The 27,661-nt window shown below is 49.9% G+C and overlaps 1 long non-coding RNA gene across 1 annotated transcript; it reads right to left on the reverse strand.

Moving 5' to 3' along the window:
- Positions 1-5,157: 5,157 nt before the first annotated feature.
- LOC113938335 lies at positions 5,158-27,511 on the reverse strand. The gene is made up of 3 exons (XR_003524883.2): positions 26,700-27,511; positions 25,877-26,039; positions 5,158-5,772 (listed from the first exon to the last, which is right to left on the reverse strand). It is a non-coding gene; the product is annotated as an uncharacterized LOC113938335 (long non-coding RNA).
- Positions 27,512-27,661: the final 150 nt, after the last annotated feature.

The raw sequence follows: 27,661 nt of genomic DNA on the forward strand, positions 1-27,661 counted from the left end.
GAAATATCATGTTATGTATATTTTACCACAAATGAAAAAAGAAAAACAAAACAAAACAAAAAACCCCGTGGGCTGGGAGTGGGCCCTGGGTCTCAGCATCAGAAATGGGGAGGGGTAGCTGGGAAGAGCAGGGTGCCGGGCTCGGGGTGCCGGTGTGGGAAGGCCAAGTCTGGGCTCACCACGCAGGAGGGCGCAGAAATGTGGCAGGGCCGGGGTTTTGGGGTACCTAGAGAAGCTGTACCTGGGGCTTTGCCGTCTACCAAACTTGGCCTCCGGGTGCCCCCAGCACCGCTCAGGAACTTACTGCTCACCCTGACAGAGTCATCCTCAGCAGATTAGGCAAATGAGCAGCCCAGCCTGTTCCTCTGCCACCAGCGGATGACAAATGATCACTATTAAGGAGGAAAGCATGATCCATTTGTCATTTTTGACATGAGACGTCCAGAAGGTCTCATTGACCATGGAGTTCCCTTCCTACGGGAAGCAACAGGCCATTTAGCAAGCCTGCCCTGGGATCTTTTATAGCCATTCAACTTACACAAAGCAAGCAGGGACTGAGGCAATATAATTTTAACACTTAATTACTTTGCTTCTTCGTTGACAAGACAGCTGCATCCGATGCAATTTGTCATTTCATTAGGCAATAAATATTGAAAATAGCAAATTAACCACTGTGTGCAAGCATAGCCTGGCGGCCCGTGAGCTGATGCAGAGCGAGTGGCGGCATCACGCCCCCCTCACCGCCCGCCCTTCTTCCTTCAAATCAGATGAAAGCATACGTTCGGGTCACATCAGCTACCACCATCCTCTCCAACCATGGGCACATGCTTTGGGGGAGTTTTGACACCAGACTGCCAGTCCTTTATTATAAAGACAGGAAGCCACCTTTCTTGGGTCCCTGGCAGACACCGCCTTGAGAAAGCAGCATCGTTTCCCTGCCTAGCCCAGAGCAAGACATCCACATGTTATCCCATTTCTCTCCGAGACAGCCACGTGAGGTAGGCGCCTTTACCCCCAGAGAGGTTAAGTCCCCTGCCTAAGGTGACACAGCCAATAAGTGACACAGTTGGGACTTGAACCCAGATCTGTACTTTTTTTTTTCCTTAGCAGAGCCAGAACAGCCAGCAGAACTCGACAACATCCACCTAATCCTTCAGCCCGGAGTGATAGACTCGGTGCTCCCTCCACTCCTCTACCCAAGGTCAGGTCACGGATCTAGTAGTAGTCATTTACACTTTAGTGTGAATTTAAGTCCCTGTGCTTCTTGTCCCAAAGTAATTTGCACGTTGCAGCTCCACTGTAATGCGAATTGTCTTAGCTTGGTCTCCTGGAACAAAATACCACAGACTGGGTGGCACAAACCACAAACATGTATTTATCAGTTATGGAGGTGAGAAGTCCAAGATCAGGAGGCCAGTATGGTCAGGCTCCGGTGAGACCTCGTCCTGGCTTGTAGATGACGGCCTTCTCGCTAAACCCTCACATGACCGAGGAGGAGGGCACTCCGGCCACTTCTTCTTCTTGTGAAGGCACGCGTCCCATCGCGAGGCCTCACCCTGGCGATCTCACCTAAACCTAACCACCTCCCGAAGGCCTCACCTCCAAATACCACCACTTTGGGGGTCAGGTCTTCGACATGTGAACAGGAGGGCGCACAAACACGCAGTCCCTCATGGAATGGCGTTTGCGAAAGCAAGCCAGGCATGAGGGAGCGGGTACAGGAAGACGATCATTGCACCCTTGAACTCCTCCTGTCAGAGAGTCCGATTCTCACCCTATACATCCAGTCAGCCGTTTCCAGTCTTCAGCAGACCACCACCCATTTGTCCAAGCAATGCCACCAATTAACTTCGAGACGAGATGAATGATTCCAATATCCTTTTAAACCTGTTTTTCTTTTTTTAAAACTTTCTCCTTTATATATACACATGTAATTTTAACAAAAATGCTTTAGTGGGAACATGTCAGTCATGCCAACCAATCGTACTGTTTTATTGGTGTTCTTCCTTTCTTTCTCTTTCCCTCTTTCCCTCTTTCTTTCTTCCTTTCTTTCTCTTTCATTTTTGGCCTGCCCTCCCCGCCCCGCAACAGTACCTGTCAGTTTTGTTGCTCTGGAAAACTCAGCCTGGGACAGACTTGAGAACCCACACTAATATAGCCGCAAATCCAAGTTGAGCATATACCCATCCGTAGTTTCCTCCACACCCATACAACCCTTTCCAGAAAAACACACAGGACAGCCAGCATGTTTGCTGAAGGTAAATTATGGAATTTCGTGGAAAAAGGCTATACAGATCCTGTCAACTCTACTTCCTCTCTGCCTCCCTCCGTCCATCCTGTCCACCCCCACTGTGTTCCACAGGCAAAGCCCCGTCCTCACCCTGTCTGCAGCCTCTCCGATCTGCCTTTTTGGAATCGCCTGCCTAGCCTCTCCCCCATTCCCACAGCTCCCACCGAGCCCTCAGCACACCGTCTCTGTGCTCCAAAGGAAACCTCTGTCTCTTCTTCAAACACCAAGTCATCCCGAGGTATAACTTCTTGCGTAATGTTTTTTTATAACAAATGGAAGTTTCAAGAGAGCAGGAACGATGCTCCCCTGGGTCACCACCTAGATAAACACCTGGCACCTGGCCTGTCACAAGGCAGGCGCTCCCTGATCTTTGTGGAACTGAAACTCTCAGGGAAGAATATCGGTTTATCTGGAAAGTGGAGGGGAAAAAACAGGAGGGTCTGGATAATGGAGTCAGAGGCCGCGAGAATGATTTTGATCCCGGAGCTCTGGCCAGATTATTTGGTCCTCACTTGCCGCCGATCCCTGCCCTGCGGGGGCTCTGTGAAGGGGCCTCTAATCACCACGAGGGAGGTCTGCCAAGAATCGAGGTCTGAATTTAAGCCACTTGCAAGATATATGTGACTCATAACTCATATTAGCTGCTGGTGTGGACATAAGGTTGGAAGTTCTTGCAAAACTAAATCTATGATTCAGAATCATAGCAAGCAAGAATTTGGAAATTGCTGGCCTGGGTAATTACTTGAAAATGCTAGAAATTGAAATAATTGATCTGTTACCAAAAAAAAAAAAAAAAAAAAAAACACCCGAGAGAGAACGCGAAGCCTAGCAGAAATCCATCTTTAATTCAAAAACGTCTTCCCCCTCAAGGAGCAAGGAAGAACTGTCCCTCGCAAATGATTTACAGCCCCTGCTTAGAAGACTCACACGCTGAGTGCAAAAGAGGAATCGACAGCAGACCTGTTTCCTTGGAAGCTGGGAGCTGAGAGCTACGGAAAGATAAGGCACAAAGCAGCCTGGGAAGTGACAAAAATCATCCCGGCTCTCAGGCTAAGAGAAAGATTGGAGCCCATCTTCTAGATTTGACAGATAGAACTCTTATGTGAAAACCTTTGAAACAGACCAAAGTGATGGCCAGGTGTCTTGGAGGGAAAACTAGACATTGTCCAAGCCCGGATTTTCTCATTCTATGGCGTTTGCGGTTTTCATTGTATTTAAGCAATTGCACAATTCCCTAGATTTTTATCCTGGATTTGCTTTCTATGTTTGCCTTGGGTTTCTTCTACCTGGGGTTGACCCTTTTGAACTGATCCTCCTAGCCCATTTGGGCTGTCATCAAATACTATAGCCCAGGTGGCTTAGAAACAACAGAAATGTGTTTCTCACAGTTATGGATGCTGGAAAGTCCAAGATCAAGGCCCATTTTCTGATTCGTAGGCAATGTTTTCCTTCTGTGAGGAGCATGGTAGAAGGACGAAGCGAGCTCTCTGGGCCCTCTGTTGTAAGGGCATTAATCCTATTAATAAAGTCTTCCCCCCCCCCCCCATGACCTAGTCACCTCCCAAAGACCCCACCTCCTGATACCACCACACTGGGCTTAGGATTTCAACATAAGAATTCAGGGGTGGGAGGCGATGCAAACATTCAGTCTATAGCACTGATTAATGCCCCTGGGCTTTTGGATCATTTTTGCTAAGTGATTAATTCTAATGGGATCTTCTCTTAATCCCTAAAAAGTTCCCCAAGGTATCAGAGATCTGTCCTGACATGCCTAGACAAAGAGCATTGTCTGAATTTATCCCCTGCAGCTTCAATTCCACGAGACCCTTTTCAAAACTTACTAATGAAATTGCAAAAATATTAACATCAATTTCAGTTAGCCTGCCTAAAATCCAGAACTTTGGGCAAGAAGCAGTGCTCCATGTTTACAAAAAGGGTACAAATATCAAACTGGATTATCTTTGTGCAACTCTTTGAAATGTACGATAAATGGAAAAGCATTTTGCTGTTGACAAACCCCAAAGTTTCCTCTCTGGTTTCTTTTTTCTTTTCCATTGCTCTATAAAAATTTGTGGATTCTACAATCTTAAAAATATATCTTACTACACAACGGAGCCCCCAAATGGAGCAAATGTTCGCTATTAGACGGATGGTTCCACCATATTCATTTTACTTCTGCTTTGTCCCCTTCTCCCACTCATGTCTGCGTCATTATAATTTACCTTAGTAAGTGCATCTGACACATCTCTCACCATTACCCTAGCAGTATTTTTTAAAATTGTCCCGGCACGGAAGAACCTCTCAGATGGGTAATTAAGGAAATTACAAGCTTGTGTTTTTTTCAGTAATGGTTTTTCAGATCTGTAGAAGGGTAAGGCAGCCGGTAATGAATTCAACATTCCCAGGCATCGCTTCAACAATTACCAAAGAAATGAATCCAATTTACCACTGCATTCTTTGGAACTGGATACATAGGAAAGAGACAGCTGCTGTGTTTCACGGGGCCCAGAGTCCCCGGTAAAAAGCACTGGGCAATGCAAAGCCAATAGAATGCTGGCTTGGAGACGGGCACAAGATAGAATTTCAAAGGCTTAATAATAATGAATTTTAAAGCACATTTTCCCCCATGTAACTATGGTGTGAACCTCTCCCTTAGGAAAAGATTGCAAAATCGTGCTTGTAACTGATAAGTTCTACAGACACATTTTTATTTTCAGAACAGGAATTACCAAGAAAACAAGATTTTGCCATGCTTCCCCATCCCCCTCCCCCTGAAACCTGCGTTGTCTGTAATTTGGCCACAATAACACAAAATAAGTAATACTGCAAATTCCAGCAAGTTCAATATTATCGTGCCTTTTCCCTGCTTGACTGATGGAAACTCTGCCAACTTCCCCTCAACTTAGTTTTTAAGAAAAATTTTTTTTATTGTGGTAAAATACACATAACAAAATTTACCGTCTTCACCATTTTGAATGTACAGTTTGATGGTATTAAATATATTCATAATGTGCAACCATCATCATCCACCTCTGGGATTTTCTTGTCTCGTAACACTGAAACTCTGTCCCTATTAAACAAGTTCCCTCTCCCTACACAGCCGCTGGAACCCATCATTCCATGTTCTGTCCACGATTCTGACAATTCTAAGTACCTCCGTAAGTGGAATCACCCAGTATCTGCCTTTTTGTGACTGGCTTATTTCAGCCCTTAGCACAATATCCTCAAGATTCATTCACATTGCGGTAGATGGCAGAATTTCCTTCCTTGGAAAGGCTGAGTAACATCCCGTTGTAGGTATAGACCACATTTTGTTCATCCATTCCTCTGTCATTGGACCCATGGATTGCTTCCGTGTTATAGCTATGGTGACGAACGGTGCTGTGAACGTGGGTGTATATCCACATGATGGGAAATTTTCACCCACAAAAAGGAATGAAGTACCGAGGCATGCTACCACATGGATGAATCTCGAGAACGTTCTAAGAGAAAGAAGGCAGAAACAAAAAGCCACAAAGTGTTATGCTCCCACTTACATGAAATGTTCACACTAGACAAATGCACAGAGACAGGAATATTAGTGATTGCTGGAGATTTAGGGGGTGCGGGGGTGTGGAGGACGAGGGCTCATAGGTCCAGGGTGAAAAAAGTGTTTTTGAAATTCAGTGGTGGGCATGGTTGCCCAGCTTGGTGAACTTACTCAAAACCACTGACTTGTCCACTTGAAATGGGCGAGCCTTACGGCATGTAGATTCCAGCTCAGTTGGAAAAGGGTGTCAGTGCCCTTTCAACCCGCACCTGCTGGGAAGAGCCCTCCTGCAGGGAGCGGAGCCCAGGGAGAGGAGGATAGGGAATGTGACGGGCGTCAACTGCAGGCAGACAAACACATCTGAGTCTCTGGGAGAAAGGATCAAGACATGGGAGGGGCCCAAGCAGACGAGGGCACCAGAGGCAGACCAGGCAGTGAGGGAGAACATGCAAGCAGAACTTGGGGTGGGGGGAGGTGGAACAAGGTACCCCACATGGCACCAGCCCCGACACCAGCACAGCTGCCAAGGCCACACCTGGAGGATACCAGGAGACCGTCCCGAGCCCATGGAGGTGCACACTGGGCGGGAAGTGGATTTCTACAATCTGAAAAATCAATTAAATCCTGCTTGGAATGTGTTTAGAAAGCAGAGTACTTAAAGGGAATCCTATAGTGGGGCAGATGTATTGTAAGTCAGAGTCACCCAATGATCTTTCTGTTGGATAAATCTAAATTTTTATTATAGGGTTTCTGGTATACCCGCTCCTCCTGCTTTAGTCCTTTGAAGCAGTGAACAGTCGTTAGTTGCATACTGAGTGCCAGACACCGGGCCTGGTCATTCATTCACTCAATATCCATCACCCTAGTGGCACACACTCTTCAGACAGGCCCAGCCCTTCCAGAGCTCACCCCTGTACCTGAATAACCACCACGTGGGAATGGCACACTCCAGTCATGCTACAACTGTGCGGGTAGCCAGCCATCTCCCCATCTCCAAGTATCGTCCCAGACCCGAACATCGCCGTCGCTGGGAGTCCTGTTAGAAGTGCAGGCACTCAAGCCCCACCGGAGACCTGCTGAGTCAGAATCTGCTATTTAACAAGATCCCCCAGGTGATTCCTATAGACGTGAACACTCGAGAAGCATTGGCCTAAGCTGTTAGCTTCCTAGGGTTAAAAAAAAAAAGAAGAAGAAGAAGGGGGGGTTTCCTTTCCCATTTATTCTAACACACAGTGTGGTATTACCAGAAGCGATGCTTCTGAGTAAAAGACGCATGCGCACGCGCACGACACAGATGAACACCATAGGCTTTGGCCACTACGGAGAAAAGAAGTTCAGATGAATGATTTGTGAAGATTTAACACTTATTGAATACCTATTAAGTGCCAGGTTCTGGGTAGGAGCTTTCACACGCATGATCTTCCTGAATCCCCATATAAGCGCTCCAAGCGGACTGCTATCACACCAGATTTCCAGGTGGTTGCAAGTCCGTGAACAAACAAGTAGCACTTACTGGGTCTAAAGCCGCCCTTACCAACGGAGGGGCTGGGAGAAAAGAAAATTCAATTAAACGCACAGATGACTATCCTTCTCAATTGAACTATCCCTTTTAAAACTCACCTAATTGGAATTTGTCAACTGCATATTGCAGTTGGACACATTGACCGCACTTTTCTTCCAGAACATAATTAGGATATGCGTGTCTGCTTTCTCCAATGAGACCAAGAAAGTGAGTTTTCCTCACTGTCTTTGTGAATAAACCTCAGCCTCATTTTATGACCCACTAAGTTAACACTTACAAGGGTAACTCTCTCCGGTCCCCACACAGTGCCTCCTCAGTCCAAGAGCTGGGCAAAGCTGCTCAGAATAATCCAGAAACAGAAACCTATTCTCTGCAGCCATGTTGTAGATTGCGAACCTTGGTTATTGAGTTAGAGATCATCATCACTGAATGAGGAGAACCCACACAGAGGCACGAGATCCCAATCCCGGAGCCAAGGGAGAAGGTATGCACTCCCTTCCCATCCCATCATGAACCCCACAGAGGGAGAGAGGGGAATGATCACGGGCAACTGGATGAGGGCACGTTGGACATCTCCAAGCATTCCAGCACCTGAGCCCCGCAGAGTCATCTGGGAGAAGACACTGCACCTGCTGTGCACCCTCAGCCAACTCACTCCATCTGGTGGCTCTGAAGTGCCCCGGCAAGAGCCCGTGCTCAGTGATCATAGTGACAGCTACCAAGGGCCAGCCCCTTGCCAAGCACCGTACTAAGCTTGTAAGCCTCCAGAACCCCCATGAGGACCGTCCGTGTTCTTAGCGAGTCCATCAGAATCCCCTGGAGGACCTCTCATATAACACAGGGCCCCGCCCCGACATGGCTGCCAGACTTAGCGAATGAAAATACAGGCTACCCAGTTACATGTGAATTACAGATAAGCAGCAAACATTTTTCAATGTACTTACGCCCCAAATATCGGATGGGTAGTATTCATCGTCTGTCTGAAATGCAAATTTTCCTGGATGCCTTGAAATTTATCTGACAACCTCACCCCCGGGGTTTCTGGATCCGTGGGTCGGGGTGGGGCTTGAGAATATGCATCTTCAAGAAGTCCTCAGGTGACCCTGATATTGCTGGCCTGAGGGCAGCACTTGGAGAGACGCGGAGGAAGGTAAGGTGATTATCCCCATTGTACAGGTGAGTAGAATGAGGCACAAAGAGGTTCAACAACTTCTCCAGGACCATGCAACTGCAACCGTGACTGGGACCCGGCAGCCTGGCCCCAGGCCTGCTCCTGAGCCAGCCTGCTAGGCCACCCCAAAGAGAGCCCTTTACTGGAAAAGGGACGGTGACCACCCCTGGTGGGCTGCTTCCTTACATGCTCGCTCGCTTAAATCCGTTCTGCACACAAAGCCAGAATCATTCTTTTATTTTTTTTCAATTTTATTTTTTGTAAAGATTTGTTTATTTGAGAGAGAGAGTGAGAGCGAGCAAGCATGAGCGGGAGGGGCAGAGGGAGAGAGAATCTCAAGCAGACTCCATGCTGAGCATGGAGCCCAACGCAGCCTCCATCCTAAGACCCTGAGAACGTGACCTGAACCGAAACCAAGAATCGGATGGATGCTCAACCCCCTGCTCCACCCAGGCACCGCCAGAATAATTCTTTTTTATTTTTTATTTTTATTTTTTAAAGATTTTATTTATTTATTTGACAGAGAGACAGCGAGAGAGGGAACACAAGCAGGGGGAGCGGGGGAGGGAGAGGCAGGCTTCCCGCAGAGCAGGGAGCCCGACGCGGGGCTCGATCCCAGGACCCCGGGATCAGGACCTGAGCCGAAGGCAGACGCTTAACAACTGAGCCACCCAGGCGCCCCAGAATAATTCTTTTTTAAAACTGAAGTTAAATCACATCACTTCTCCACTCAAAACCCTGCAATGGCTCCCATCTTCCTCAGAGTAATATCCGCATTCTTACTGTGGCCCTCAAGGCTGTCCGATGTGGCCCTGGCTTCCTCTCTGATCTTATCTCCTTACACTTGGCCTTCTTGCCGATCACTGGACACTTCAGGCAGACTCTTGCCTCGGGGCCTGTGCACTTCTTGTTTCCTCTGTTTGGATGTTTTTTCTCAACACCTGCCCATCAGGTCTGTGCCTCGATGTCCTTCATCAGAATCATCCCCAGGGACCCCACCTAAGACAGCCCCCTCCTTCATTCTCTGTCCCTTCGTCCTGACATATTTCTTTACAGCACTTCCCACCACCTGACATTTTGTGTGCACTGGGTTCTTAGCTATATAACCATTTATTCGTCTCTGTTTATCTTCATTCACTAAAAAATAAGCTCCATGAAAGCAAGCCATCCATGTCATTCACTGTATCAAACAGTGCCCGGCATAGGTTGGGTACTCGAGAAAAAAATATTAAGTGTGTGAAGAGATTGTATGTGTGTCCATTCCGTCATCACCTGACCCATTATTGCCAAGAAATGATGCCAACTTGTTACACAAATCAAGTTAGACATTTTAAGTGAAATGATCGTTCAAAGTAGCTGTCATAAATGTCTGAAAAATACTAATCGTCTTTGGCTTTGGGGAATACAGACAGAATGGAAATATCAAGTGGCATGCGGAGTACATTCCAGCCCCGCTTACAAAAAAAACCTGTCTTCTTATCGGCGACCGCTTGCTCAGAACTTAATGTGTTAATGCACATGGATTGTTCCCTAGCAGCAACTCAACATTCAAGCAGAGGCCTGGAATTAAAACGTCTCTACTTTTCTTTAGCCAATGGTAGTTCTAATTATAGCATTCAGACTGGCATGCATATTTATTTACTCATCTCTAGTCCTGGCTTATAATTAAGAGTTAGCGCATTCCACCTTGGAAGATGGATGACACATTGTTACGCTGTGTTCTGGGGCTGTATGTGATTAGAGCAGGGTGGTTAGGGAAGCTTGGGGTGTTATCTATTCCTATAATTATGCCTTCACATGACATCTAGTATGCGTGGCCAGGACCAGACACACACACAGGGAGAGAACCCGAGAGTCTGTCTCCCGTGGGGAAAGCATGCAGGTTCATCTGTGGGAGCTGGGTGCCCCCAGTTCTGGTCCTCCCCCTGCCCGAACTGCCCCCTGGGGGTGTCAGAGAAGCCTCAGAGGGGCTCACTTCTCTCACCTGCCAGGATAGCCCACAGCAGGTGCTCAATAAATATTTGTAAAATGAAGGAAATGTGGGGATGCATGAAATAATTCATGAAAAGCACTCAGCCCCACTTTGGAGGTTCACTTCTGACAGCATGTCTCTTCTGACACTGCCCCACAGTGAGAGATTTCCTGCTACAGAGGCACGAGATTCAAAGCCGGCTGCCTTCAGGGTCTGCTGCACGGTCCCAGGCAAATCACTGAGTCTCTCGGAGCTTCACTTGGCCGACCTGCCACGTGGGATGTAAAAACAGTTACCTCACACAGCTGTTGGGAAGAGGAAGTGAGGTGATGTACGTAAGGCATAGGGTGTCATTAGATGCTCAACAGACGGTGGTTCTCCCGCTCTGTCTGGTGCCCTCCCCAACCGAGCTGTGCAATCGGCTGCAGAGTCCGCGCAAAGCCACCAGAGGGCAACAATGAGCCTGGCCGGGTGGACTCAGCTCCCGTCACACCGAGGGCCTGATGTTCTAGTCACACAACTGTCCTTGTTTCTTCTTCACAGATGTCCCTGATCTCCTAGCCAGGGCTCAGCCAGGAACAGTGGCTCTCACTGGCCCCGGGCCCCACGGTGGCAGCCTTGTATCTTGTCCCCCACATCCGGTCCCTGCCCTGCTCGGTGGCAACCTGCTCTCCGCAGCAGGGTTTTGAGTAAGAAACCAGAAAGCTCTCACGTGAGGCTCAGGAGACACTCTCCTGGTTCTAGGAAGTCCTGGCTCTGCTCAAAATCAAGGACTTCTTGCAGCGTCACTCACAGTAGCCAAGACACGGAAACAACCCAAGGGCCCACAGAAGGAGGGACGGGTAAGACACAGTATATGCATACGTCCAACGGAGTATTCTACCCTGGGGAAAAAGAAGGAAATCCTGCCACTTGCTACAACACAGACGGCCCTTGAGGGCATCGTGCTCAGGCAAATAAGCCAGGGAAAGACAAATACTGCCCCGTCTCTTTTTTCGGTGGGATCTAAAAAAACCCCAAACAAACAGAAAACGGTCTAATACACAGACACGGAGTGGAATGGTGGTTACCGGGGATGAGGGGAAAGGGGGGGGGGGTGTTGGTCAAAGGGTACACACTTTCCGTTTTAAGATGACTAAAATCTGGGGACCGAATGTCCAGCATGGTGACTAGAGGTGGCAACACTGGCCATACACCTGCTCTGAGAGGAGTTTTCATGTTCTCACCACGGCGACAACGTGGCAGTTCCGTCAGGTGGAAGATGTGCTAACTGCCCTTATCGGGGTAAACGCCGCGGATACAGGTGCATAGCAAATCATCATGCTGCACACCTCCAACTTACACTACATTGTGGGTCAACTATTTTTCAATAAGGCTGAGGGAAAATCAGGCACTTCTCTCCTCCGAGGGATACGACATCAAGCCTGTGGGTCTTCATGAGGACCTCTTTCTGCTAGAGAATGTTCATGGTGCTCTGTTTTTAGGCTTTGACACTGCCCTATAAGGAGAGCGCCGTTGGCTGGGGGCGCCCGGGTGGCTCAGTCGTTAAGCGTCTGCCTTCGGCTCAGGTCATCATCCCAGGGTCCTGGGATCGAGCCCCGCATCGGGCTCCCTGCTCGGCGGGAAGCCTGCCTCTCCCTCTCCCACTCCCCCTGCTTGTGTTCCCTCTCTCGCTATGTCTCTCTCTGTCAAATAAATAAAATCTTAAAAAAAAAGGAGAGCGCCATTGGTCAGCATTCCCTGGGCCACCGCACTGAGGGAGACAGCTCCCTTGTGGCCGTGGGGCTGACTGCCCTGCCACGCTGTTCTAGAAACACAGGCGGGGTGAGGACCAGCCTAGATCAGCCATCCACCCTCACAGCTCTTCTTTTCCACATTAACTCCAGACACGCACAGGATTCTCCCAAAGACGGCCTTGTATTAGCTGTAAACTCCAACATGCTACAAGGAAAACACCACTTCCTGTTCATAAAGAGCATTTCTGGATTGAGTCCCACATTTGATCTCCATTCGAGCATGCCAAGTTTTACAACCCAGTCATCTGGTGTATTACTATAATCCAAATAACAGCGTTGTGTGAAAGAAATGTCGTTTGGGGCTTCACAGGAAAGTACAGAACAATGTTTCTCAGTGTTCCTCCTGGCTCCCATGGGCTCTGGAGATACCTTACTGGGGTAGGGGGACTTCCCTAGGGGCGCGTTTCAGTTTGTGTTTTCATTTGAGGCTGATCGGAAAACATCAGGGTGTGGAAACTCTGGGTCACCCAGCTAAGCCCTCACACCCGAGGACGGCTGCTAGTTCACGCACACCTTCCGACTTCCTCACTGCACACTGCGCACAGACCGGACCCTGATGTCAGGGCCACAGGGACAAGGGGAGCTTCCAGGCTAGGGTGTAGGCTCGGTACTCAGGCGGGGTAAGGGAGAAGTGTTCTCATTTCTTTCTCTCCTCGGATCCTGTTCTCGAGCGGCCGTCTCTGCCTGGGCCAGGGAAGTTCCCACTTCAGGGAAGAGAAAGGTGTGGGATAGAGAAAACCTCAGCTTCTGGTATGAATGTTCCAGCAAGGTGGATGTAAGAAGAAGGGATGGAGGCGGGTGTGTGGGCAGGGACCCTCAGTGTCCCATCCCCTCCCAAGGCCAAGGTCTGCCAGCCAGGTGGCTCACTGAGGCCGCCTGGGGAAAAGTCAGAAGCAGAGGCAGGGACCTCTCACCCTGATTCCTAGAGGCGATTCTCAGAGAAGACCGCCTGTCCTGGCCCCCGTCCCTGCCTGGGCCACAGGGGCCTGGTAAATGCAGACGTGCCGGGATGCCTCCCCAGCAGGAGCTGACTCAGCACCCCCAGGCCATGCTCAGCTCCCATGCACGGGACAGCTGAGCTTCCCAGACCACAGATGACAACAGCCACGACTTCTGCCACAAATGCACTGGGCCGCCCAGGGGCGGGACCAGACCCGCCCCTCAGCCTTTACCCACTCAAGGGCAGACCAGGGGTTCCCTCACCCCCACCCTCTCCCACTGTCTACACTCGGGATGGGGGAAGAGAAGGTCTGTGGGCTGACCAGGTACCCATCAAGAGACTGTATCCCCCAGAAGAGCCTATTCAAACCAGGAGACACAGGAGATGGGGTTCTATTCCTAGCTGGGTGTTCTGTGTAAGTCCATAACCTCACTATGAGTAGAAGCCCAACTGGGATTCAGGACTGATGTAATTAGCACCATTGGCTCATTACACCACCCCTCGGGTTATCGTGAGTCTCTGAGCCCCAGCAGGAGAGTCTACAAAAGGAAGAAAGGAAGGCCAGAGAATCTTCTCCCTAAGGCCCTTTGCAGGGAGGGGATCTTAGAGGCATGGATCACAGTGAGTCATAGGGCCACCCAGTCCTGCTCCCAGGGCCAGGCACCCAGAGAGGGGAACGGAGCAGAGCGCTTCCGTGCTCCTCCCAGGCACAGAGCCAGCGTGGAGGGGAACGGCGGGCCGCTCGGCCTGCTCTCTGTGAGCCGGCTACTTCCCCCAGCTTGTGCGCGGACACCTCTGCCCGCAGGACCGGCGCGGGAACGCACCCTGAGGCCGAGACTGGTGTGCAGGTCGGTGATCGGGAGTGCCCGGCGGATCGCCTCCTGCCGGGGGCAAGGACGGCAGGACTCGGCAGATGGGGTGGAACTGCCCGGGAAGGCCACTGCCACAATTAGAGGGAGGCGGGGGTGGCCTGCAAGTCGTCCTCAGCGGAGGCAGGTGGCCAGACCTCTAGGGGATGGCCCAGCCATCCGTGAAGCGGCCGGCCCCCAGGAGGGCACGGGCCTGGGCCAGGCAGCTCTGTCCTACGGTTTCTTAGTGGCCAGGCACCAACAGGCAACATTCCTGGCAAGGGGTGGGCGAGGGACACATAGCACCACTCCCCGAGGGGGAGGGGTCAGTGACTAGGGGAGACCAGGCCTTTGGGAGAGGAGGGGTTGAGCCCAGGGGCCGAGGGGAGGCTCTCAGCCCGTTCCCGGCCCGGCCAGCTAGTGGGGCCGCAGTACAGTCAGCCGTGCCTTGACCCACAGGTATCGGTGTCCCCCGTACTGTCCTCTCGTGGTCCACGCTCCAGTTAGTGAGCATCTGCTCGTGATGTCCCTTCCGGCATCAACAATCTCTGCGGCCCTGCTTTAACCTCTAGCACTTAAAAGAACTTCGAAGAGTGTGGACATGCTCTCATGGGTTTGAATGGAGTATTTGTGCGCAGACAAGAAATGGTGGCGTAACCCCACAATCTGTCCTTCCAAATCAACATGGAGGCCGCTGCTCCTGAAAGGAATGGCCAGCTCTGCAGAGATGAGATCTAAAGGCTATTTGTTTGCCACAGATTCTTTCCTATTCACATGTGTTAAGACTTCAACGTATCTTTTTGGAGGGACACAAATGAACCCATAACATGACCCCTCCTTGGGGACAGCCTGCCTCCTGTGACAGTCAACACGGGGCTGTAAAGGCCTGGCCCCTTCTCTGACTGGGGATGCCCCTGAAGGGCTGTTCTGGGTGCAGAGCTCCCCTGGGATGAGCTGAGCCCACTTGTCCAGCATCGCTCCCTTCCTCCCCCTACCGAGCCTGACTGCCTTCTCTCCTCCCACAGGCACTGGCCTGCACTGCCCCCACTAAATGTCCCGAACTCTATTCTCTGCCTTGGGGTGAGCTTCCTTGGGGACCCACCCTGTGTGGGGAGATGGGCCCCCAACACAACACGCACGGCAGCCAAAGGAGGGTCTCTCCTCACAGATGCATAATACGTAATAAAAGGACAGGCTTGTTCTGTTGATGATGCCCTTGCCCAGAATACTCCAGAAACTGCCCCTGGGGTAGCCACCTCCAGATTCCATTTACGAGCAGATGTGGGAACTCTTCCTGCTGACATAGCCCTTCCTGGTTGGCTGATCTTCTGGTGTATAAGCCTCAGCCTGGGTGACTTCTAGCTACATTCAGTTACTTACTCATGTCTTCACCCAAGAGACATCTGTGGGGCCTCTGCTATATGCCAGGCTCCTGCCATGGGACCAGGACACGCAGGAACTCTGGATCCCAGCTCCCTGCCCTCAAGCAGCCCCAACTCAGGAGGGGAGAGAGACAAGCAAATGCCTGTTTAATACAGAGTGACAATGTGACAGAGGAATTCCCAGGTTGCAGTGGGTGGGGGTCCAGAGAGGAGGGGACCAGCCCCAGATGGGGTGGGGGGACCAAGGACTCCTCAGTGACAGGGGCAGGATGCATCCTGAAGGATAGTGCTCATTCTGGGGAGACAACTCTGCAGGCACAGCTGACCTGTCCTGGGAGTTTCGAGGGCTTTCATGTGGCTGGAGCAAAGTAGGGCAGGTGCCAAGCGATGAAGGGGTGCGAGTGCAAGGCAGGGAGCAGGCGGCCAGGGCACAGGGCCAGCGCCACTGCTCAGGTTGGCATCTAGAAGGTTCACTGGGTGCAGTGTGCAGGGTGGGCGAACGCTGCAGACAGTGGTGAAGATACAGGGCAGAAGTGGCGCGCTCAGACCTGGCCCAGGCCCTGAAGATGGTCCCCAGAAGCAGCCCTTGGTGTCCCTCCCGGTGAGGGCGCCGTCAGAAGCGGCCGGGGAGGTGAGCTCCTAGGAGGACCACACTGCTTTATGGGCACCTTCTGCTGCACAGCAGTGTTTCAGTCCCCACCACGCACCCTGAGCCAAAGCAACTCTCCTCTGCGAACCACACAGGGAGATTCCACGTCAAAACTGTGCCGCAGGTTGTCGGGCGCTCCGCCTTCTTTTTGGAATTCAGCCTCAGAGCCTCTAACGGGGGTCCGCTATCCCCACTAAAATCCTCAAAGAAATATTTTTGTGTGACAGAATGGTTCATTGTGCATTTGCCACCATTTTCTGGGCTCCCTGGAAAGGAGGGACAATGCCCAGAAGGAGAGCCTAGGAAGGGACCGGAACAGCATCGCTCACTTGCATGCCCGACGTGCTGTGCTTCGGATCTGGGGCTGCCTCTTGTCCCCACACCTCTGCCCCTGTCAAATGGCCTTTCTGGTTGAAAAGAAAAAGTGCACGTGAGCCCAACACCGAGCTAACGGCGCCTGCCAACCTCCACCAAGAACCCTGATGCGAGGACAGGAGTCAGACCTCTGGCCGGCCAGGCCCCCTTCTGTGTGGTTCTAGTTTGCCACATGGCCACCATGTGGCTCGGGGTTACCACGGAGTTCAACCCTTCACCTGGTTTACGGATGAGAAAACTCAACCAAAAGGGGCAGGGACTTTGTATACAGCAAGCTATAAAAGGAAAATAAAATAAAATATTTCTAAAAGATTGATGAGTGCATTGATGAGTGTCAGTTGAATAAATAATTCAGTCCCACAGGTTGTAAAGCCAGCTGGAGGCAGCTCTCCCAGGCCTGCTCAGGCCACGCCATGGCGTCCGGTGCTTCCGGTGGCTGTGGGATTGGGTAAGGTGTCTGGCACGTGGCCTGGGGAAAGGAAGGAGTTAAGTCACTATGGGTCCCCTGCCCTTCCCTTTCCTGGTCTGGAGGTCTCCCCTGAATCCTATTCATTCCGCAGGGGGGTTTTATTTTTTAAATTAACTCTGTCCTTCAGCTTTGCCAGATGCTCTGACCAATCTACTGATAGAACTTCAACTCTGATCCCCACATTCTATTACCAGCCTGCTCACAGCACAGGACGCACAACTTCCAGACAAGAGAGAGGGTAAAAAGGTTTCTGGTCGTGTTAACTAATTTCACATTTTTGGAGCTAGGCAGCTTGTGGCCCAGGGAAGTGAGAACCTGTAAGGCCTCATCCCAGGTCAAATGCAAGAGCACGCAAGAAACCAGGAGAGGAAGAAAGAGGCCAATAGGCTGAAGGAACAAGAAAGTGCCATCGAGTTTTCAAGAACGGGGAAAAGGTGAATTCTAGAAACAGAGTGGCAAGACTGACCCCTTTTGAGCAAAATTCCAGTCTGCAGGAATGTTTAAATAACCAGCGAGAAGAAAACAGCTCATTACTGGGAACAGGTCGACAGTCACCGGGACTGATCTCATTACACTTTGATAAGATCCAAAAAAGCAGCCCTGGGACAGGCATGAGGCCAAATCATCTTTATTTTAGCAAGAAAACTGTCTACATCTTTCCACAATTCTTTGTAAAAAAAAAAAAAAAAGCAGCAGCAGCAGCAGGGTCTCAAGCTGAATGATGACAGACGGGAAGTAGTGTCTCCGACTGACCATAAGGGAGGCAGAGTGAGGGACAATATGAAAGAAAAGTCGAGACAAAAAAAATAAGATGCAAAGGGCCAATATCCATACATCTGATTGGTTCTGGAAGAGAAAACCCAGAGGAAATGAAGGATAGCCAATAGGCAAAGGGATAATAAAGGATCCAGCAGGATCTCACATCTGGACAACATGACAAAAGATCAAGGACAAAGAGAAGATCTGGAAAGCAGCGAGAAGGAAGGGGCAGATCCCTTCAGGGCACTGGATGTTTGTGGACAGTGTTCGCGGACAGCCAGCAGAAACCAGAACACAATGGAAGGTTATTCTCAAAGTGCTAAGAAGACATTTCATGGTCAAAATAGTACTGTATACTTGTGAAACCATCATTTAAGAGTGATGAAAAGAATTCAGATGTTTACAGACAAATAGAAACTAACGAATTTACCAATAGATCTTCACTAAAGGAAACACCAAAGGGAACTATTTCAAAAAGAAGAAAATTGAACCCAGAAGAAGGACGGAAATGAGCAAAGAAGGTAATATATATGCCAGAAAAGCAAAACCAGTACTGACTAAATAAAACAGTTATAATTAATTTGAGGGGTAATAAAAACAAGGTGGAACTCAAGTATCACACAAAAATAACATGTAAAATTTGGTAAGTGATTATAGTGAAAACATTCTAAAATTTGTGTATTTTATACCAAATGTTTGGGTGAAGGATAGAAAAATGGCAGACCTTTATAAACTGGGTCAAATACATATGTTAAGGACAATCACTAAAAAAATAGACAATTTTCAAAGAGCTAAAGAAGAGTAGAGTTTATTTCAAAATAAGAGAAGTAACAGAACTTTTAAAAAGCAGGGTAAACAGAAAGTAGGAATTAAGATTGTCAAAAAAATCAAAATATCAATAATTACAATAAAAATGAACTAAACTTGGTTGTTAAAAGGTGGAATCTGTCAGACTGGACTTTTTTCTTTACGACAGCCTTATGCTATTTATAGGACACCTAAAACATAAGTACTCACATTTAAAATAAACGGATGGAGAAAGAAATTGCAGGCAAATATTTATCAAAAGAAAATGAGTGCAGTTATATTAACAGGAGGGGAAAAAAAGACCTTGTGCTTCCTAAGACAGCAAACTTACTATCTAATGATGAAAAGCACACCAGAAAGGTCTAACAGTCTTGAACGTGACACATCTAACAACACAGCCTCAAAATAGATAAAAGCCTGCCCTTTGGGGGCCCTCTTTCTTCACTCACAGAAACAGAACCAGACACGCTGGAGAAACAGGGTTGTGAGGACTCCAGGAACTAGCAAAAGGGAGTCATTTGAACGAAAGTGCTGCCTAGAATGGGTGGCCATTATCAAGGAGAAACACACCCACCGTGCACTATAGAGAGACAGGGTAGATACAGCAAGGTTTCTGGAAGCTACTGGACCACTCTGAGGTCGTGGGTCCTTTGAGAAGCTGATGAAACCTACAGATACCCCTCTGTACCCCAAAACTGCACACCTGCAGAAAACATCACACTTAATACCAGGGGTGCTGAAGGACACTCCTGAAATTTTTCAGGTCTTTGATATAAAAAGAGAAAATTGGAGCACCTAGAAACCATGTCGTGGAAGGAATGTCCAGAGACTGGGGGCTCATCTTAGAGAAGAGGTCTGAGAGCCCTCCTCCATTACTCAGAGGACCATGGTGAGTTTTGCTCTCAGCAGTTCTAGGCGGCAGAACTGAGACCTGTGAGTGAAGTTCAGTCCCTCTCTAAGAAAGGCATTTCTGAGAAATGCCCAGGACATGTCATACGCTATGGAGTTCTCTGTAATGGAAATGGCCCAACAGAGGCAAGGTGAGGATGTCGCAGAAGGAGCCGCTGCCTCCAGAGGGATGCTGGAACCTGTGACCTCAAGCTCCCTTTCAACCCCTTAGAATCCTATGGACCAAACAGGCAAGGATCATGTGTGGGGATACTCCTGCCTCCTGGCTTCCTTCCACAACTGTTTACTGAGCACCTAGTACACACCAGGCACCGTTGTAGCTGGAGATGCGTCCGTGGTGTCCTGCCTCTAGCGAGGGAAACAACAATGAACCGAACAACTTGAGAGTGATAAATGAAAGATGACAGAGTGGAGACAGACTGCCAGAGAGCTGGGCGGGAGCTCATTATGGAGCTCATGAAAGGGATGATTTTTGAGCTGAGACTGAATGACAGGAGCGAGCCATGCACCGATGAGTGTGTTCCTGGGTAGAGTGGCGCGCAGACGTCAGGTGGGGCTAGCCTGGTGTCGCAAGCACGCAGGTGGGACACAGGTGCAGTCAGTCACGCGGCTGTGGGAAAGTCTTGTTTTGGTGTCGACTTGGGAAGAGCGATCACGAGTTGGCTTAAATGAAACACAAGTCTTTGATAGCTGAGATCTGCATAATCTACTAAGCAAGTGAAAATTAGCCCTGCTGGCAGGCAATCAGAGATAAACAAGTTTTCCAACAGGACACAGATGAACCCACCAGAACAAAGGAAACAAAGAAAGCCAGGCAAGGCCACGCTGCAGCTGCAAAAAATGACTAACACTCTTCCTAGAATCGCCCGGCACAAGGCTCCTTTCCAAGATGGCCTTGAGTTCCTCGGGGGGCACACTCCCTTGCTGCAGCAAGCCACATAAACTCAGCACCGGACAACGGGAATGTTCCTGGTGGGTAGCTCTACCTGGTGGGCTGCAACACAATCATAAGCATACTGGCCAGTATTATTCTTTCCAGCCCCCAGGCAGTTTGCTAAGAATTTACACAGAGTTTGTGACATTTTGTGTTGCCATAACCCTCTGGGGTGACTGCTATTTTTACCACCTTCTTCCCAGGGAGTGGGACAAGGCTTAGCAAGGAAACTATAAAGCAGCCAAAAAGAGGATTTAGACCCAGCCCACCCCACAAAGGAGTTGGGTTCCCACAGCTACACATAAACAAAGCTACTCTCAGCATTTGAATGCTGGTGAGGGCAAGAGCTAGTACTCCGATCCAGGTCTGACCCCTAAGTGCTTGCTCTTAACCACCATATTTTGCCACCTTTCTGCATAGAAATCCAGTAAGTGAATTTCAGCCTTAATGCAAAATGTAAGCGGCATCCCGGTCTAGTGCACTTGAGCTCAGGAAATTTACAAGATGCAAATGCAAATACATTCTCATTCCCAGGAGGCACTAAGCCCTCTAACAGAGAGGGGCCCATAATTCAAACATGCCACTATAGTGTTGGGAACCCAGAGAAAACATCTTTTTTCCACCGCAAAACTGTGACACTTTAAGGGGCATCCCCAGGTCCCGGCTGAGTTTGTGGTCTCCCGAGGACCCCTCCTGACTTACAGATTCCACACCAGTTTGTAGAACCAGTGTGTCCGAGACAGCTGTTGGCCTTTACAGGAATCAAAACAAGGCTGATCTTGGCAAAATCACAAGCGGGAAATTGTGAAAGTTCCATCCGTAGATAAAATATTCTTCTGCCCACTTTGGTTTTGCAGCTCTAAAGCTAACTTTTGCATCACCCCCCCGCCACCAAATATTACTTCCTCTCCAAATCCACTGTCCAATATTCTCCTTCAACAAGGCTTCTGTGCCTCGCTTGTTCAGAAAGAACAGAAGATTTCCCTTGGACAGGGAGTGGCAGGAAGAACTCGAGCCCTAGGAGGATTTGATGTCGGATTCGTTTCGAGCTGCTGAACCTTCCAGTTTTGAGATAGTAGGTAAGCCTCTGAGCCTCTGCCTCCTCATCCACAATGTGGGGTGAACACAAGTGAGACAAGAGCCTGAAATCACCCAGCTCAGAGTTAACACCAAGGTCCAGAAGGGCCATGTCCCTTCACCTGTCAAGCAGGCTGCATCTGTCTCAGTCTCCCCCCCACCCCCACTGGGTCTGAGATACGGACATCTGTGCTCCTATCTATTTCTCTTCCGCTTTAAAAATGCAGAATGGGGATACCTGTGAGTCCGGTCCTCTTCCCCAGCCCCCAGCTCTAGTCCTGGGGGCGGGTGACAGCTCACTGTGGCCCTTGGGCATCTGCTCCTCATGCTTCCAAGTCGTAAGCATTTCACTGGGAGGACACAGAGGCAGACCCAGAACCTGGCCAACTGCCGGAGCACAGTGGCCAACACGTAGGTATATAACTGAGTTGAAACAGAGTCCATTCATCCGATGTGCAGCAAGCCCACAAAACCTGACACCGAGCTTTTGCAGTGAGGAATGATGGGCTACGTATCGGCACGGCCCCACCCAGGAGAATGGGAGCTAATGCTCTGAAGTCCTGAACTCCCGGATGGCTAGCAAGTGAGGGTTTTTAAGGGCAAAATTTGGGGCAAGTGTTTCCTGAGAAAGTGGGTGCCGTTGACTGCAGACCCATGAGGTCATGTTAGAAAAACTTCTGTTGCTGCTTCACCTGGGTCCCCAGAGGTGATTCCATCTCAAGAGGCTTACAATGTGAAAAATGTCTTTATTCTTTTTTTTAATTCTTTATTTAAATTCAATTTTAGTTAACAAATACTGTATTACTAGTTTCAGGGGTAGAATTTAGTGATTCTTCAGTTGTATACAACACCCAGTGCTCATTCCATCATGTGCCTCCTTCATGCCCATCATCCAGTCACCCCGTCCCCCCCCGACCTCCCTTCCAGCAACCCTCAGTTTGTTTCCTATGATTAAGAGTCTCTTATGGTTTGCCTCCCTCTTTGTTTTCATCTTATTTCATTTTTCCTTTCCTTCCCCTATGTGCATCTGTTTTTTTTTTTCTTGAATTCCACATATGAGTGAGATCATATGGTATTTGTCTTTCTCTGATTGACGTATTTCACTTAGCATAATACCCTCTAGTTCCATCCATGTCATTGTAAATAACAAGATTTCATTCCTTTCGATGGCTGAGTAATATTCCATTGTGTGTGTGTATCACATCTTCTTTATCCATTCATCTGTCCATGGACATCTGGGCTCTTTCCACAGTTTGGCTGTTGTGGACATAGCTGCTATAAACATTGGGGTGTGTGTCTTTATTCTTTATGTTCGGGATTTCATTAGGTACATCGGGTGACCATATCTTTAGGGTAGTGTTGATTAACTATTTGTCCTATAGGTTCCTGTGAAGAAGAAGCAGGCATCCCTACCTCCTGAGCCTGGGCCTGTATGTTCCTTGCTGGTCCAGGTGTGCCCAGGGATGATATGACCTGACAAGACGGGTGCCGGCTTCAGATGGTAGAATCTGTGGTTCATCTGACCCTGAGTTCCCACCTCCCATCTAAACTCTCTGGACTTAATTTCCTCAAATGTAAAATAGAGAAAATAAGGCCCATCTGTATTACTGAGGTTCTCTAAAGAAGAAGAATGTACAGATACAGATATGGGAAGTTGGATAGATAGGTGGATGGACGGACAGAGATCGCTCTGTTAGAAGGGGTTGGCCCACAGGACCACAGAGGCCGACAGGTCCCCGGAAGGGCAGTAGGCAAGCTGGAGGCCCACGAGAGCCGATGGTGTAAAGTTCGAGTCTGGCAGGCTCAGACCCAAGAAGAGCTGATTTCCCAGCTTAAGACCAAAGGCAAGAGAAGACCAATGCACCAGCGAGGCAGTCAGGCCGGAAGAATTCTTCTTGCTCGGACTTCTTGCTCTATGCAGGCCTTCCAGTTACTGGACAAGGCACACGGGAAGGGCGATCCGCTTTACTCAGTCTACAGATTCCAGTGAATTCGCTCTTGGGAGACAAGTTGCTGGGGGTCACTGTACTTTGCTGGACTTTAATCCGTGGGCACTCCCACATTCTAGACCCGATTCTCCCTGGAAGAACCTAAATGAGCGCGAACACACTCAGCACCGACGTGCACTGCACTCCTGAGTTGGAGGGCCGCTCACATCCACCTTCCCAGCCTGTTCTCACCAGCAGGGCCGGGTCAGAGTGGAAGACAGGTGAAGTGTCTCCCCAGGGTCACCCAAGGGGCGGGGCTAGAGCTGGGACGGAGGTCTGCCCGACACAAATCCCACGCTCTGTACCCGGCCAGGTGCTCTCCTCCACACCCCCAGCCTGCCCAGCTGTCCCCAGCTCCAGCCCGGCCCCCAGCCTCTCACCTGGGAGACCACCGCTACACCGAGCAGCTGGAGGAGCCCGGGGGAGCCCAGAGCAGGAGTGAGGTCTGCCAGACCAGGCTCCCGGGGCAGAGACCTGCGTGGCTCAGCAGGGGTGGGCAAATCATGGGGGCTCAGAAAGCCAAGGGCAAGGCGGCCCGATCTGCTGTGAGAGTGTACTATATCCCCTTGGTTGGTGAAAAGCTCATGTTCTCATAATTACCCACCCTATGAACCATTGAACCCACAGCACTTGGGCTGAGGGGATCTTGACACCCCTGCTTCAGGCACCCCAGACCTCATCCGGGCTAATAATCAGCCTGTAAGCCCTGGTTCAGTTTTTAAATATCGAGATCCCTTCATACCACCCAGTAAACAGCTGCCCCCAATCCCCCGCTCACTCCCCACTTCCCACCTCTCACTCCTGCACTCTTGTGTTGCGGCAGGTGGCCTCCAGTCTCCTCCTGGCTGGCTGGTGCCTGGGCCCTACCTGTTGCTAACCATTTGGGGTATCACCCCTGCCAGAGCCACTGTTAACTGAGGGCTCTTTGTCAAGCCCCGGTTTTCCCCAGGCCCACTGCTGAATTCCTTCATGGACACCTCTGGACATGACACTCATTTCCAGAGTGCCTCAAACCTTCAGGACGCCTGGCTTCTCTCAGTGCCCTGGGATGACAGAAGGAGAGGGAATCACAGAGTTTAGAGCTGGTGGAGGATGCACAGCTACAGGCTGCCCCCTGCTGCCCCACATGTGCATTGCAATCATCCCCAATTCAACTTTCTCCTAAATAGCATTCAGCTGCCCATTAGTGGGAAGTTCCAGAATAAAGAAAATAAAGATGATGACCCCGGAATATTTTTTCCAGTGCTGAAAATGCCCCCAATTCCCAGGGATCTGGGGTCTTCAGAATATAAGCCACTGAGTTTATATTTTGGAGAGCCAAGGCCAAACTGTTTATGCGGGAAGCTTTTCCTCTGCAAATAATAATTTAGGCAGAGACCAGAAATGGCGGTCAGCAGGGGTTCTGGTCCTGGCACCCCATTTCCTGCCCATGGAACCAGTGAGTACCCAGGCTCTGCACCAAATCCAGATAGCATCAACCATCCCCTCTGAGGCTGTCATACTTCAGTGAGAAACGCAAGCATACTCTCAAACTTGAAAGTGCTATACAATTATTATTTTTAATGCAATTATCTATCAGGGAATATTTAAATGATCTCCCAGAGCCTAGACTGGTATCAAAAATGTGGAGTGCCTAATTGCTGAAAATTATCAAGGATACCCGTGGGGGCAATGGGGACTAGTTAAGTGCTGGCGAACGCAATCACACAAGAGAAAAGTAGTTAAGAGAGTGCGCCTGAGACCACTATACTCAGCGAGGCCTGCTTGTAAGACTGGCCCTTCACCGGGCTCTGGGAACCTAGATGTCCAGAGGGTTCCCTCCATTCCCTGATAAAAATGGCTCCCTATGCATAAACTGTGCTACAGTATGGTTCACGCTGAGCACGGGCTTTCCTTCTGGGACTCCAGGACTTGGGGACATGCTACACAGAGGTAGCAACATGACTTGCCCCCCACGAAAGCCCTGGGCACTGATTCTCTAAAGAGCCTACCCGGTCAGGGCACCTGGGTGGCTCAGTTGGTTGAGCCTCTGACTCCTGGTCTCAGCTCAGGTCATGATCTGGAGTCATAAGATCAAGCCCTGCATGGGGCTCCGCGCTCAGCAGGGAGTCTGCTTGAGATTCTCTCTCTCTCTCCCTCTGCCCCTCCCCCTGCTCGAGTGCTTGCTCTAGGTCTCTGTCTCTCAAATAAATGAATAAATCTTTAAAAAAAATAAAATAAAGAGCAACCTGGTCAACAACGTTTCACAGGTGTTGTCACAACCCACTGCTGGGGAGCCCACGTGTCCTGTGTGACTCCTCTGGGGACGGTTTAGAAGCTTGTGCCTGGTTTTTCTGGGCTTTGTCTCAGATGCCTTTTTTCTTTCCTGCTTTTGGTTCATTTCCTTTGGCCAAAATAAATCAGGGCCCTGAGCATTACCGTCGGCTGAGTCCTGGGAGTCCCCCTAGCAAATCGTCTACCTTGGGGGGTGGTCTCAGAGACCCCGACGCACAGCTTCCGGTTGTGGTGGCGACCAGCACAGCCGACACACTCGTGCCTGGCTGGAGAGGCATGCTCTGTGTGCTGCGTGTCATGAAACTGTCCGTGTCCTTTGACTCGGTCATCCCATTCTGGGAACACGTCCTGTTGAAACAAGGCAACAGAAAGAGGCACAAAGATATCCATCAGAGCTAATGCTAAATCCGGAAATAAACTAAATGCCCAAGAACAGGGAAAATGGCTAAGTATATTACGACGCACCGATTCTAAGAAACTGATCTAAGTGAGAAGTACAAAGATTATGAAGAAAGACATGAAAAGATGTTTCTGGTGTTAAATTTTTTAAGGCTGAGTACAAAATGGTGGGCAAACTGACAGCAAAGAACTAACAAACGGTAGGATCAAAAGTGACTGTTAAAGTGTAAACGGCTGGGATGACAAGGGGGTGTGGATGAATTACCTTGAATGCTACTGTTTTCATCATCTCAGAACTTTCTGGGGACTCGGCAGGAGCAGCTGGAAAGGTGTGAACGGTGGCCCTGAATCCTTGGGCTTTCACCACCTTTTATAAAGCCTTTAGGGTGTGTGCATGTGGGGAATGGAGGTTGGTGTTAAGCCAAATTTTTCATCTGGGAAGGGGGAGATCTAGGGGACAGGAAGGAAGCCTAAAGTAGACGGGCAAATACTTGCCCCACCGCAGCCCCTGCCTTCCCGGAGCCCCGCCTCTCCCTGCACCCCATCCCTGCCTCTCATCTGCTGACCCCCATTTCTGCTTCCTCCCGACTCTGCTCAGCAACATCACACCTGCTGCGCCGGCTCCCTGCGGGCTCCTCGGCCCTGCCCTGCAGGGGGAGCTACAGCGAGGGACCCGCCCTCCGCCGGCCAACGCGGGAAGGGGCAGGGTCTACAGGCGGTGGGCGTGGCTCCTCGAGCAAACCCCACCCACACCTGCCCCGCGGGGCGGAGCCTCACTCAGCTTGGCGAATTCTCCGAAGTTGCTGCCACCTGGCCCACCAGGGCCCCGCGAGTCGCTGCACGCCAGAGCCCAGGCTGTTAGGTTCTACCAGAACCGTTCTTGGGGTTGGGAGCAATCCATTAAAATACAGCTCCAGCAACCCCCAAATCCAGGGATTTTTGTCCTGTCCTGGAGGGTTGTGTATAAAGTTACATCACAAGGTGTGGGGTGTGGAAGAGGCAATGACTTGCTCAAGGACACCCAGCAAGTCACTGGCAGAGCTGGGACTGGAGCCCAGTGTCCCGATTCCCTTTGTGGAGGGGGGCGGTCCCCCAGGCTGGGCTTAGGGAGACCCACCCAGAGTGGATCTGGACACTTTTTCCAGCTTAGTGACTGAGGAAACAGAATGTGTTCAGCTGGACTGGCAGGTGAGGTCTTTCTCCCCACAACATTTTATTTTGAAAAATTTCAAACATACAGAAACGGTGAAAAAAGGGTTCAGTGAACACCCATATACCCATGACCTAGATTCTACAATTAACATTTTGTTGTATTTGCTTTGTCACATTTCTATCTATCCCTCTACCATCTGCCAGTCTGAAATGGCTTCTAAATTAAAGACCAGCCCCCACAGAAGTATTCAGCCTCTACATACATCAAGCACTTGGTCATCCCGGATGCCCTAGCGGGCCTTTTTGGTCTTCTTCCTTGTCTCTGGACCATGTGGCCAGGGGACCTGGGCCAAGGTATCTGGGCAAACACCATGGCTGTTCCAGGCTGTTGCAGGCTGCTCCAAGCCTCAGCCTGCAGT

This window comes from Zalophus californianus, chromosome 8 (assembly GCF_009762305.2).
Source record: "Zalophus californianus isolate mZalCal1 chromosome 8, mZalCal1.pri.v2, whole genome shotgun sequence".
Taxonomy (NCBI): Eukaryota; Metazoa; Chordata; class Mammalia; order Carnivora; family Otariidae; genus Zalophus; species Zalophus californianus.